The sequence below is a fragment of the Sus scrofa genome, chromosome 4 (assembly GCF_054392235.1).
Source record: "Sus scrofa isolate SSC_HxYL_T2T_F1_AM1 chromosome 4, Sscrofa_HxYL_maternal_Yorkshire_Landrace_v2.0, whole genome shotgun sequence".
Classification (NCBI taxonomy): Eukaryota; Metazoa; Chordata; class Mammalia; order Artiodactyla; family Suidae; genus Sus; species Sus scrofa.
Genome location: NC_139386.1, coordinates 131,776,207 through 131,790,247, shown reverse-complemented (window position 1 = coordinate 131,790,247; position 14,041 = coordinate 131,776,207). Strand labels below are relative to the sequence as shown.

Sequence of the window (14,041 nt, the reverse complement as noted above, 5' to 3'; positions counted from 1 at the left end):
ATTGCCCTAGTCAAGCTGACAATAATTTATGAAACTTGACTAGACCCCAAAGTCAGCCCTCTACCTGTATGGTCAGGCCACTCAAGAGGGCTGTTCTCATGCTCTCTGTACATCCTCTGCCAGACCAGTGCCTGGTTGACTTGAACCCCATAAACATGCTTGCCCCAGGCCCCAGCTGGTGATTGTTCTCATCAAAGGGGAGCTTTGGGGCGTGGCCTCCACTGGTTTCCTAGGGAACTAATGAGCCAACCTATAACTGGCTCAGTTAACTGGCCGCCATGTCCTGCCTGCCAAACCCCTCGTCTCATCGCTGGCTGGCTGGCTGCTGCACAACCTGAGATGTCCTGCTCCACGACCTGCCTCAGACATGTAAGCTCCCCCTTCCACAAAACCACTGGTGTCTCTCTTGCTGACACTGGCCTCTTCCTTTGGTCATGAAGCTGGGCAGGCACAAGCCTCACAGGCCTGCGGGGTGCAGTCTAACTATGGGTGGTGCAGCCGGGAGAGGAGGAATCTCCTGTGAGCACCGAGAGGTCAGGAGATGCAGGACAGAAATGGAGAGCCGTGAGGGCCGCCCACGAACATGTGGGACCCAAAAGTTGCAGTGGCTGCCCACTGGTGTGTGGGCTCTGTGGTGGCAGTCCTGGATGAGTGGGGGCTGCCCAGGGGTCTGGAGAGCAGTGGCCCCGTCCGCCTCTGCTGCTGTAGGAGGCGAGCCTTTTGTCACGGGTTCAGGCAGCTCTCCAGAAGGAACTGGCTTTTCTCGTGCCTTGGAGGTGGAAACGATGTACCTGGGCTTTCTGGAACTTTTCTCTCGTGTGATCTGCGAGAGTAAAAGAGGACAAAAGCTTTTAGGTAAACGCTATGGAACTAATTATGTTTGGGGAATGGCTATTTAAAATGGTCCCTCCTAGAGTTCTGTTGTGCGGTGTTTTAAGGGTCTGATGTTGTCAGCGCGTCGGCTTGGGTTCCTGCTGTGGTGCGGGTTCAATCCCTGGAACTTCTGGGTGCTGGGGGTCTGACCAGACACGCAAACATAGTCTCTCCAGATGTTGGTAAGTTTAAACGAGGAGAATTCCTTGACTACCTGGGTCCTTTCAAGTAGGATAAAATATTGGGACATTAATTGCTGGGCAGGGCTTTGCCTTCTTGGGAGAGGAAGGCCTAAGTATAAGGGTCCTGGTCGGGAAATGCTGGTAACAGTTCAGCATTACCTGCTTCTTGGTTTTTAAAGGATTAAGGTTATAATCGGTCATAATGCTAGTTATTGTAACCAAGTTTCTCTACCGGTGACATTGTCTTAAGTATTTAACTATGCCTTTATAAGTCTTCTGTCTTTATAGACAGTGGTTGCTGTGCTCTGTTGCTTTTGCAACAGCACTTCAAGAAGGTTTGTAGGAAGGTATTTTTTGACAATAACCGGTCTCTGTAAACCTCAGAAGATACTGCCACACTGGGTAAGAAATTAAAGAATCCTAATGGAAGAGCTGGCAGCTTCATGAAAAGCTTAACAGAACGATTGGTTACTGAGTGAACTGGTGGTTATAATTTTTCTGGGTTTTGCCTGGAATATTGCTGGGTTTGATCTGTTTTCCTGGCTACAGGGAAGCCCTTCTCTAGTTGTGACTTAATAACAGCAATCTGATAAACTGTATCTGTGGACAGAATTGAAACATTTTTCTCTCCGCCTGGTTCCTCCATAAACTGGAGGCTCTTGGGTTCTGTGCAGCCTCACTGGGGCAAAGGAAAAGACTGTCTCCTGGCATCTGCAAGAAGCTTGATATCTGGGGGAGCCCTGGGAGAGAAATCCACCGAGGTGGTGCCTGATGGGAGGCTTTTGGCCCAGGGTTGAGAGGCCTTTTGGGAATTCAGGCTAAGGCTCTTTCTGAGGAATGGCACAGAGCCAGTTGGGAGGAGCCTAAATAATCAATTGACCAGACTTCTTTTGCAAACTAACCAGCCTTGACTTGGCTGGGTTTGGTAGAGATGAGGGTCATTTTTAGGGGAACAATGATGTCTCAATGGATGCTCAATCCTAGTTCTCCTCTTTGAGGTCTAGGTTATGAAAGCTGCTGTGCTAGCCCCGTTTCTGCCCTGATGTTCAGGAAGGGAAGAGAACGACTGAATCGAGCTGTCACCTGAGGATAACTAGTCACGAGGTGTGACACTGCTTGCTTGTCAGTCTGCTACTAAAAGCACACGTACAATGCCTGGGTGACGAAAAATAAGGAACAAAATGTCTGACCTCTAAAGGGTTTCCCCATGAACACACTTCTGAGCCTATTCATGAGACCGGATTAGTTTTCTCCCAACATGAATGACAAGGTGAATAGAAGGGAGGCTTTAGCCCCCCAGCATCATGGGACAAATACTTTGAGAGTGGGTGTAGTGCTTCCTATTGAAAGATTTCAACCGAAAGGGGAGCTGATGGGAGAATCTGCAGTATTGGGGTATGGGGAAGTCGGAAGGCTTATACACGGTTTAACCTACGTTGTACTGACCAAGGCGGTCTGTTATGTGGGCTTTTTCGGATATGCATTATACACCTGCTTTGGCCATCAAGGAAGGGGATGCATTTTAAAGTCCAAGCGGAGTAGATGTGAAACTAGGCAGCCTGTGTAGGCATGATTTTATTTTTATTTTTTGCTTTTCAGGGCCGCACTCATGGCGTATGGAAGCTCCTAGGCTAGGGGTCCAATTGGAGCTATAGCTGCTGGCCTACACCACAGCCACGCAGGATCTGAGCTGCATCTGTGACTTACACCGCAGCTCACAGCAATGCCAGATCCTTAACCCACTGAATGAGGCCAAGGATCGAACCTGCAACCTCATGGTTCCCAGTCGGATTCATTTGATGATTTTAGGCACATTCCTGTATTACTGAAAAGCTGGGTTTTCTGAACTGAATTACAGACCAGGACAAAAACCACAGGTGTTAACCCCGGAATGTGGTTGCTGCCTGTGCATTGTTCGGCCGTCACAAACTGCCCACGCTGTGCCTGTTGGAGGTCTTGCATTCTGTGCCTGAGCGAGGGGAGTCTGATTGAGGACTGAGCAGCAGCAATGACCTCACCGTGGAATGAGTCTGATTCTGGGTCTGCAGCAAGATGCTGTTGTCTGCTCTGGACTCCTGTGAAAAATCCACCTGCCGCATGCGACTGTGGAGTGGGGGTGGCTGACAATGAGGGGACAAGACTCTCCCACCTTCCTGTCTCACGGGCCAGTACCTCAGAAGGACGCCCCTGGGTGAACATGGCTGTACAGCGGACGGCCCGTGGGCCCCTGGGCGAGGCCACGCAGAGTGGAATAGTTGGCTTCTGGACGAGCAAGTCCAGCCAGTGGGATTAATGGGCTTTTGCTGTTGTTTGGAAAGACCTAAGGGGTGCCCCCCCCCCGCAAGATCACATGGATGGTAGACCTGGACTGGGACTGCTGCCTCCTGACTAGGCCACCAGAATGTGCCTTTCAGAGCCAGGGCCTGCGGTTCCCAGTGGGGTGGCTCTGGGCTTGTGAAAACCAGGGGTGGCCTGACCTTCTGTCTGTGTTCTATTTGTGGTATGTGGTTGCAGCGCCCTCTGTACCTGACCCCTGGGACATCACAGAAGGGGGGCGAGATTGTGCGGGTCAGCCAGGGTGTGCAGAGGTGGAGGGCACGGTCAGGCCGCTCAGGACGGCTGTTCTCTTGCTCTCTGTACGCCCTCTGCCCAACCAGTGCCTGCTTCGCCTGAACCCCATGCACGTGGCTGACCTTCCTCCTACGTGCCCCAGGCCCCAGCTGGTGACTCTTCTCATCTAGGGGGTGCTAAGGGGCGAGCCCCTTACTGGTTTCCCTGGTAACTAATGAGCCTTCCTGATGGCAGCTCCCCTATAACTGGCAATCACCCCTCCCCCTCGGGAGCCAGGACTGCCGCCATGTCCTGCCCGCTCTCTGCCACACGTGGCGGGGTGTTGCTCCAGGACCTGCCCCAGACGCATCAGCTCCCCCATCCATGAAACCCCTGCCATCTCTGTTACTGACTCTGGCTCTTTCTTTGGTCTTGAAGCTGGACAACACAGGCCTTGTAGGCCTGCGGAGTGCATGCGGCCCAACACCAGTGAAAGGGGAATGCGATGTATTATTAATACGTATTAATAATTGATAACTACTCTTAGGGATACCCTGCTCCTCGCTTAGCAGAAGATGTTAGATGATAGATGAGCCATTGATCAAAAGGTCAGAGGGGCGCAGGCAGTCTTGTGATGTAGCAGGCACTGGAGACCTTGTGTCGATAGCCCGGGAATTTTCCATGGGTATCAATAAAGCCAGATTTTGATTCCCAAACACTGACCCACATTCTAGTTTGGCAAGCTTTGTTTTTTCTATTCATATTTAGCTCCCAGTATTTTCAAATGGAGGTTAATGCAGGGAGATGACCCAAAGGAGAAGGAGGGGAAGATGGGGTTTTTTTCCCGCAGACCCTGTGATATACATGGAATAACAAATGCAGGGATGTAAACAATGCTGACAGTTGTAAACGTCCACTAACTCTGGGGCCAGAGGAAGAACATGGAGAGAGAACAGGATTCCGATGCCAGATTTACCAGCATCGGAAGAGGTCCCAAGGGAATTCAGAAATCCAGACCCAGACCTGACTCGCCTGAGCATCTACAGGCCAAGCCCTGGGCCAGTCCTCTCCCACACATGGTCCCGTCTCATCCTTACTAGCCTCCCGGGAGATGGATGGGGCATATTCGCCTCCTTGTGAAGAAGAGGAGGTTGAGGTCAGAAAGGTCACGACCACCGACCACAGGACTTCTCAGAGCTGGGAAGTGGAGCCAAGCCTTCTAACGCCAACCTGCTCCAGTATCGTCCTGTCTTCCTAAGATGAAATGTACCGTCAGTCCAATGTTTCTCAATTATTGTAGACGATAGTTTTAATTTTTTTTTTTTTTTGAAAAACGCAAGTGCGGTTTTATTGAACTGCAGCAAAAACACCAAAGCACTGACCTCTCCCCTGCATGGAAGGCCGGCACCACCAAGGCCCAAAGACTGTAAAATCCGGAAAATGGCTACTTCTCTAAAATGGGGGTGAGGGACCAGTGCTTGCTACTAGAAATTAAGTATTTGGATGACTGTCTGGGGCTTCAGGAGGGAATAATGGGGGTTAAGCTAGAAGGAACTGGTAAAGCAGCGTGGGCATTGAGTCAGTAGGACCTAGAGGACCTAGATCTGAAGGCAGGCATAAATAATAACAGGCATAGCTTTGGAGAACCTTACTGAGCCTCTTCTGGGGAATGAAAATAATAAAACACCTACCACAGAGGATTATTCTGAGAAGTAATTAAGATCATACATATAAAGCACTTAGCACAAAGCCTGGCCCATGGTAAGGATGTCATAAATGATAGTAATTTTATTGGTAATACTAATAGTATTAAAACTATTAATGTTCCTTAAGATTGCTCAGCACTAAATCCCTTTGGTTGGAGGAGGGGAAGTGTATTAATTTAATTTATAGAAATAGGACCCGCTAAGTCCATCACTTGTGGGAAGCCGTGGGTGCAGCAAAGCCATGAGGAGGAGACAGCTGTGCTACATCCTAGGGGCGGGGGTCAAGGGCAGAGCTGGTGTCCAAAATGCACCTGCTGCCCCAGAAACACAGAGTGGCGGTGGTGTTGGTAAATCTCCCGTCAATGAAGTCATCCCGAGAAAAGTCCTTTGTAAACACGGAGAAGAAAAATTAAGCCTAGAGAAACACATGGTCCTTTTAAGTGCGATTTAGGAAAGGGTTAGGTCCAATTTAGGGGACATTCTGGAGTAGCATTTGGTTTGCACAATGAGTGATGGATTAAATGACAAGGGCACATTATTGAATCATTTAAATGAATGGTATTGACTGAACCTACAAGCTCTGGAATATCTGGGGCGAGTAAGAGCAAACCAGGTGTTTGTGGATTCACTTGGTGCCACCTGCATGGCCACCTCTGTGTGGAGGAACCCTGATTTGCAGGTGGCTCTTGTGCATCAGCTGCTTCAGTTTTCTTCCTGTTCCTTGTTGACACCGAGGAGGACCAAACTCCACTAGAGATTGAGATGGGCAGAAGGGCCAACCATTTGTGTTAGTGTCTGGGGTCCCTTGCCAGTTCTGACTCATTTAATAGGGAATCTCTGGGGGAAGGAACACAGACCGCCACTGTTGTGGGGAAGAAGGATCTGCAGGGTTGGGGAGAAGTTGGAATGTCTCATTTGAGACAAGAGTCGTGCTGCCTTTGGATGGCGCTCTATCAGGGAGACTCAAATCCTGAGAAGGAGGGATGGTGCCTGGCAGGTGGGGGAGAATCTATGGGGGGAGGTGGGAGAGGAAAAGAAAAAAGATGAGAAATCTTCTTAGGACTCTTCTTAGGTAGAGATCTAACAGAAGTCAAAATGATACTCGGTGGTTGAGCATCAGAGGGTCTGTATGGATTACGCCCTCACTGATGGTGTGGAAAAAAGAAGAGCTAGTGTCACTGATTGGATTGGAGGTGGGGTTGGGGGTGGATGCAGACATGCCCTGAGCTGGCAGTGCCCTGGATGGCCCCAGGGGACGTGGAGGCTTCCTCTAGTGCGGGAGGTCTTTGCCCGGTGTGGTCAGGGCCGGGGGCATCTTCACCCCTGATCTGAGTGCTCCCCATGGATGCTGAGGGACCCTGGAGCCCTGTGGGACGTGGGATGCCTGGCTTCTTTACCTGCAGCAAACACGTGGCTTCACGATTCTTTCCTGTGATTCCTTTGAAACACAGTCATTTGGATTTGGAATTCAGAAGACCTGGGTTTAGATAGGACATTACCGCGGACTTTGGGGGAAATGACTTTTCTGAGCTTTTGATTCATCACCTATACAAGGAAGATAAGGCAGCTTTTCACAAGGTAGTTGTTAGGATTCAACGAGAATTTGCATATGAAAATGCTACAGTGACAGAGTTGTTTGGAAAATCTTAGTTATTAGAAACCAAAACATTGGGTGATAGAAGGATCTAAGATCTTAGACTCAGAGACGCTTGCTTTCAAATCTAGGATATTCTGTCCCTAGCTTTTTATTTGGGGTAAGTCATCGAAAATCTCTGGTTCTATAGTCTCTGGTTAAAATCAAAGTAATAATACGAGTGATGCTGTGTGAATAGTTGAAATACTATCAATGGTAGTTATTGTCATAATGGATTCAGCATTTATTGGGCTTCTAATATATGCTGGAGCCCTTGAAATTCAAAAAATATAGTTTCTGATTTCAAGAACTCACCATCTCATGAAAATTATATACAAATAAGTTAGAATAGAAGTTTGGAAGGGCTGGTAGAGGCAAGAACAGGGAGCAGGGAAGAGGTTCCATTTCAGCACTGCTTTGGGGACAGAAGGAATCCTGCAGCACGGGACCTGGGAGGTTACATGACCTGGGAGATCCCACAGGTGCCGGTCAGCCAGGACCAGGGGTGGCGCAGCGGTGAGGAGGTCGGCCAGCCAGCAGGGACTTGGTGGGAGGAGGGCTGACGAGGCCAGACCACATTCACCTGTGTTAAAAAGCAAACTTCAACCCAGTACACGGTAAAGGTCTTATTGGGTTTACCCAGTGATTCATGAATTGGGCAGCATCCAATCCACCAGATAGACAGGAACTCTGAGGAGCTCTGCAGAGTGCCGTCCACGGGCAGAAGGGCACAGGAACAAGGAAGTTATTCCAGACAAAAAAGTGGATTGGTTACTGCAAGGTTACTCCGGGGCATGGTAGGGGTCTGGCAGGCAGAATCCCTAACTGATCAGGCTGATCAGGCAACTCCTGATTCCATTTAGAATTCTTAAGATTCCATTTCTGGGGGAGCCGAAACTGTAACTAAATCTTGGTTGATGACTCGGGGCTTTGGGACTTTGGGCTAGTTATCTTGTTTCTAAGACCTGCTACAAAATTTGAATTTTTATTGCAATTTTTCTCTTAAGTTGATCTCTCTCTGATAGGCTGTGATCAATTGGTTTGCAAAATGAGAACTTTGTGTCACCCAACTGAATTTTCCTGGTGGAGAGACTGTCCAGATTTCTAAAGGGGAGTTTGCTCCTCGAATAACCTGTCTCCCCGGTGCTGTCAGCATCCCTGACAAGGGAGAGCAACATGGAGAATTTTCTGTGCAGGCTGTTTATAGAACAAAGCCAGAGAGGCTGGAGCTGCCCTGTATTCACTGGGGATGACACCCCAATTCATTCATTCACTCGTCCTGCAAAGGAGGCCTGGCCCTGCTCTGGCTGGCAGGTGGGGGTTGGGGGGGGGAACTCACGCCCCCCCTTCCTCAGATGTCGAGCTGCTTCATAATCACCAAGCAGTGGCACCTCACACTGTCCCATTAGAGAGGCGTGTGCAGCCTGCTTGTTGGGCATGTCGATGCAAGCTTGGGAAGGAAAACATAATTCACTTTTGCCAGTGACAGAAATGTTAACACTTACTTGAAATAGCTGATAATCTGACACAGGAGAGTTAAAGGATTACTGTATTTCATTTGGCTAATAAGAAAAGCTGTTTAAAAGCTACATTAAAAAGACTTAATGTATGGTGACTGAGCATTGCTTTAATGTATTCTGTGTCATCAACTATGAGAATGCTTCCTCTCTTATTATGCTACCCGAGATTTCTGCCTCTCTTCTCCAGGAAGAGAAAATCAGACGCAACCTCCATTCACAGAGATTGTCCAAAGACACGTTCATTCAACAAACATTTCTTGAGCACCTACTGTGTGCCAGGCGCCATGCTGAGCAGTGGCGAATCAAGGACAAAAGAGAGGTGGTCCCTGAGCTCTGAATAGCGGCATGTTTTTGGAAAGAACTGATTGGAGAAGACGGCAGACAAAAGAAAAATCATGTTTGAGATTTAGTCGATAGGAAATATTCTTACTCAACCCTCATTTAATAGACAAGGAAACTGTGGGAGTCGCTGAAGGCACGCAGGCTGATGAGTGGGAAATTGGGGTCCTCCATCTCATGCTTCTCATTTGGGTGCCGGGCATGATTTTCTGCAGTCCCACCCCCTGTGGCAAGGACGACAAGGATGAGGACTTGATCCTTACACCCCCGCAGGATGGCATGCTCCTTCCTCCCCAAGAACTCTACCTGTGTCAGGGGAGAAAGCCTGGTGGGGATCTGGAAGGGCTGTGACTGCCGGACATGCCTTGGCAGGCCATAGGACGGGAGCGACTGTGTGGGACTGGACTTTGTAACCACACAGCACAGTGCAGACTGGACGGCTGTCCTCTGGCCCTACTGAGCAGACCTGCTGTGCCCTCTCAGGGAAGGCCCTGAACGTGGAAGAAGAACTTGGCCCATAGAGCTGCTCCCAGTGGTTCTGGACATCTGCCCTCTTCAGGCCTCTCTGCCTCCCTCACCCCACATCCCATCTTGCAGTCTGTGGGCCACCCCGTGCTCTCTTTGGAAGGCAGCACTTGGTTTCCTGGTGAGAGCAAAAATGCCACACCTGGAAAGTGTACGTAGGCTCTCCCTGCTAGGAAGGCTTCTAAAGTTATGCAGCTTTTTCATGGTTACAACCCTAACTCTAAACTTGACGTTGGGGAGACTAGCACGTGCTCATCCTGCAGGTGGAACCATCAGAACAGGTGCAAATAAGGCCTAGACTTAGAGGTAGGAGTTAGGATGACACCCAGGCACTCGAACTTCTAGACTGAACCCTTTCTCCCTGGATTCTCATCCCAGATCCCATAATCTGTGGGGTTGCTGATTTGCCATGAGTGATCAATTGCTCCTGCACAAGGAGCGGCAACCAGTAGAAGGCTTCCTCCCTGCCATTAACAGGAACCTCGACTTCACTAATTTTAGACTTAATATGAAAAATCCCATTGAAGCAGAGGACACTTAAGACATCAAGCATAGGTATCTTTCAAGTAAGAAGAGTAGACGCTGAGGTCCAATGTCCATCTTCCCAGCCCCTGGCACATTCCTCATTCATAGCAAGGGCTGAATACCTGTCAAGTGAATGGAACAGTGAGTCAGTACAAAGTAATAAGACAATTATTTCTACTCTCAGATGAATATAGTCAGAGGTGGCTACATAAACTGCGGGGCTCAGGGTGCAACTAAAATATGAGGCCTCAGTTAAAATAAAAATGCTTTTAGAAGTTCTAAAATATAAAGCTTTTTTTTCTTTCTTGTGCCCTCTTTCAGTTCGTCATATACTTACTTCATGTCGTTCTGAAATATTAACGTGGATTTAACTGTTAAACATTGTATTGTGCCCTATTTTAAATGCAAATATAAGCGCATTCACCATGATTGCAGAATCCCTGAAATGACTCCATTTGTATATTGTAGCTTGTACACAAATATATATTTTGCTCGTACTGGGAGTGTGGAAACCCTGCACAAAATGAACTTTTTTCCGTCCTTGATATGAGTACATTTTACTAATACTTCCTTCCTACAGCTTCTCAATAAGTAAGGAAGAATTGAAAACAAAAGGATTTATGGTTTGCCATTTTTCCCTTTCCTTCTATGCTTCCATTTTTATCATAACTGGAGAGAAAGAAAAAGGATATGATAGGGTTTCTCGGGCATTTGCAGTTTTCAGAATGCCCCTGCCTTCTCTCTGCATTGACACAAGTTTAGGTTCAACTTAGTCATAGAACACACTCATCTTGCGCTGGCTTTGAGGGCCACTGAACCCCACCCATCACGGGTCCACCGGCATTCTGTGCTCATGGAGTGTCATGTATGCCACATGCAAGTGCAGTGACATGAAGTGGGGGACACACTTAGGAGCACAGCTCTTCTGCTCATGCTCCATGTTCCATCACGTTTGGCTTCACAAAACACAAGATCAGAGAAAAAATCGTGAAGAATTTCAATAAAGGGAAAGTCGGGCATTAAGCCAAGAACAGCATAACCGCACTGGGCCACCGACCTAGGAAGCCAGCTCTGCCAGCTCGTGGCCAGGGTCACCGGGTAGAATTCCCATCCCGTTTATCCTCATATAGAGCAGGAGCCCATATGCAACGAGCAATGACCATTGCCAAAGACTTTAAGAATAATGTCGCTTAAGCAACAATGTTCTTTCAATCCACGTTTATTGTCTGCCTGTCATGGAGGAGAATTGTGCCTTTTCTGGGCTTATTTGTAATTTTATTTTATATAGGGTAAGTTTCTTCATTGCTTGGTTAGTACAAAAGTAAGGTTCAAACAACTCGTCTGACTATCACAAATCCCAAATGAGTGGCGTCGGTGGCTAACTGATATTTTCCTACTAAAGTCAAACCATCTCAACTGTGGGCCTGCAGATTTGGAAAAGCCCTGTGGCGAGGGCGTTCACTTGGGAGGAAATAAAGGCCTTAAAGGCGACTGTCAAATTGAGATAAAGGTCAGAAATATTCGTATGAAGCCTCCTACAAATTCGTGTGCATTAAAAATCCATAAAAGTAAACACTAAATAGTCAGTCAACAGGCAATATGGTCGAGCACACCCGAAATTAGTAGCGATGCGCGGCGCATTTATTGGCCTTTCCACACCCAGCGTGAAACTTTGCAGGATCTGCTTCCCCTCTCTTTCAAAGGATGGCTATCAATTTGTTCGGCTTCGTTAAAGGTAATCTGCATATGCAAACAAGCATTTTTCGGGGACTCGCACCGCCAGCCAAATGTTCCTGCCTTTCTTCTTTTGTGGGGGGAGGGGGGGTCCTCTTTTTCCAATGTCCCCTCCAGTCTGTGCAGTGGCATCGGAGGGACTCAGCTGCGGGTGGAGCAAGCGGCGTGGCAGAGCCGGGCCTGTGCTCGGCCGCCGCGGGCTTGGATGGTTCGGGTCTGCGCGGGGCCACGTTTCCGCCCCCTGCTCTGTCCCCAGGCCCTTCGTCTTCCCTTCTCCTTCCCAGTGCGCAGTGCAGGATCGTCTCCTCCTTGCCCTCGGTTTCACTGCCCCTACCTATTCCCAAACCCCGCTTCTCTCTTTTTAAAGTGACTCCCGCTGGGGCTGGGCTGCGGTTCCCTCGGACTGCAACTGGGTTGCTAAAAGGGGGGTGCATTTGTGGGCCGTGGAATTTTCCTTAAAGGGAAGTTGCAGTTCCGGGGAAAACTGTAGGCTGCTTCTTTTTTGGGTAGAAAGAGCGTGTGTTTGGATCAGCTAGATTAAGTTTCAGATTTTAGCTCTGCGCCCTGAGCGGCGAAACGACTGACCTTGGACAGATGTGCACAACCTCTCAGAACCTTGGGTTTGACTCCCTACTGATGGAAATAACGTTATCTCCCTTGCAGGCACCTGGACATAGTGAATTCAAGAGGCAGATTGCAAAATGCATAAACAATAAACAATATGATGTCATTTACAGAAGGTGTGTGTGTGTGTGCGCGCGCGTGCGCGCAAAAGGGAAGGAGTATGGAAGGATTTTCAACAAAATGTTGACAGTAGCTGGCTTTGGGAGACATTTGCTTTTTGCCCTTTTATCTTCCTGTAGTGTTCGATTTTTTTTTTTCCTACCAATTAGTATTTTAGCCAAGGAAACAGGAAAAATGTTTCTTGCTTAAATAACAAGATTATTGCAGCCTTGAAAAAAAAAATATATGTATATATGTTTACATAGATACACATATGTAGACATATATAGGTGGATGTATGTAAATACTTATATACATATGTGTGTGTTTATATTCATGGGTACATATGTATACATATATGTATCTATATAAAACATGATACAGATAGCCACAGTTTATTAAATTTCTGCTAAATGCCCAACATTGTGCCATGTTCTTTGTGCCTGTTGTTTAATTTAATCCTTACAACATCTTACAAGGTTGATGCTGCTCTTAGCCTAGCATGATGCCTCGTTCATAGTGGGTACCTGGGAAATTCTGGTTTTCCTTCTTTCTTCTCTGGATGATTATTATTTTTTTTTCTTATTCACATCACCAGATACAGAAGCTATAGCTTCTATTTTTTTCAGGGCTTTGAGACACTGAAGATTGCACTAAACATTTGGGGGTGGGGGAGTGATGAAGTGTTCCGGGCAATACCTTACACGTAATTTGGGGGGAAAGGGCTTTTCTACTTTTCTGCTTTAACATACACTTTAAGCCTGACATCTCTTTGTAAAAATTTACTTGGCTTTCTATTTTTCTAATGACTGCTCTAGCTGGCAAGGGCAGCTTTGTCACAAGGGCAAAATATGAGATTTGCATAAATTTGATGCACATTATCAATTGTTGTCTTTTGCGTGTAAATATTAACTAGGTTTTATTTTTTTTAAAAAGAAACATACAGCGGCAAGTACTTAAATAGTCTAGAGACACAAAATAATTTACTTTCTTCTAAAAGGTATCTTTTGGACACATCCAAGCATTAATTACCCAACTTTCAGACTCCGCAGATCAATACTTATTCATGACTGGGACCCATCAGCAGCTAGTAAGTGCTTTGTGCCATTTTCAGGTCACTTTTGTAGGTGAAGGTTTTCCATTCTGTCGCATGGAAATCCTTTTCTGCAGAGCGTAGTGGGCATGTCTCAGCTATGCTCCACAGGGGAGAGGCAATTCTAAGAGGGGCAGCGAGAGAAATGGAAAAGGGGAGTCTCAACCTTTCTGGATGAGAATGTGTATTTATTCTTTCAGAAAAGTAAACCTTTGAAAAAAAATATTTACAAAGAAAGACAGTGTGTACAGGGGCTCCCAATGGCGGAGGGTGGCTGAAGAGCCCTGGGTTACGAGGGCAGGTGTAATGGGAGGTACGATTTCCACGGCTGCTGAAGGGCAGAGCCCACTGAAAATGCCAGTGCAGCCTCTGCTTTCCTCTGACATGCCTATTTCTGGTAATATAAGTGCTGAGCTGAATTGCTCTAAAACTTAATGTGGCTTTTGCTTCACAAGACAGGGCGAGAGCCCAAAAGGAGATGGCGTAATTCTTATTGCTGTTGATTTGTCCCGTGTGGATTACATCTAAAAGCTATTTGGCAGCTCTTCCCTTTTCTGGGTCTATACCTACCCTTCTGCCTCTTACATCCCCGGATGACCCAGTGGCCAAGAAAACAAAACCCTCTGGGCGTCTTAAGC

The 14,041-nt window shown here is 47.5% G+C and overlaps 1 long non-coding RNA gene across 2 annotated transcripts in view; it reads left to right on the top strand.

Annotated features, from left to right (window-relative positions):
* The first annotated feature begins 280 nt into the window (after window positions 1-280).
* The window catches only part of LOC110260385 (uncharacterized), an 88,647-nt gene continuing 74,886 nt past the window's right edge, over window positions 281-14,041 (top strand). The window contains exons 1-2 of one of the 2 annotated variants that reach the window (XR_014844847.1): window positions 281-369; window positions 8,652-10,143. This is a non-coding gene — a long non-coding RNA (uncharacterized LOC110260385). Of the gene's footprint in view, window positions 370-8,651; window positions 10,144-14,041 lie in introns of those variants that run through there. The other variant, XR_014844846.1, reaches the window with a different exon arrangement.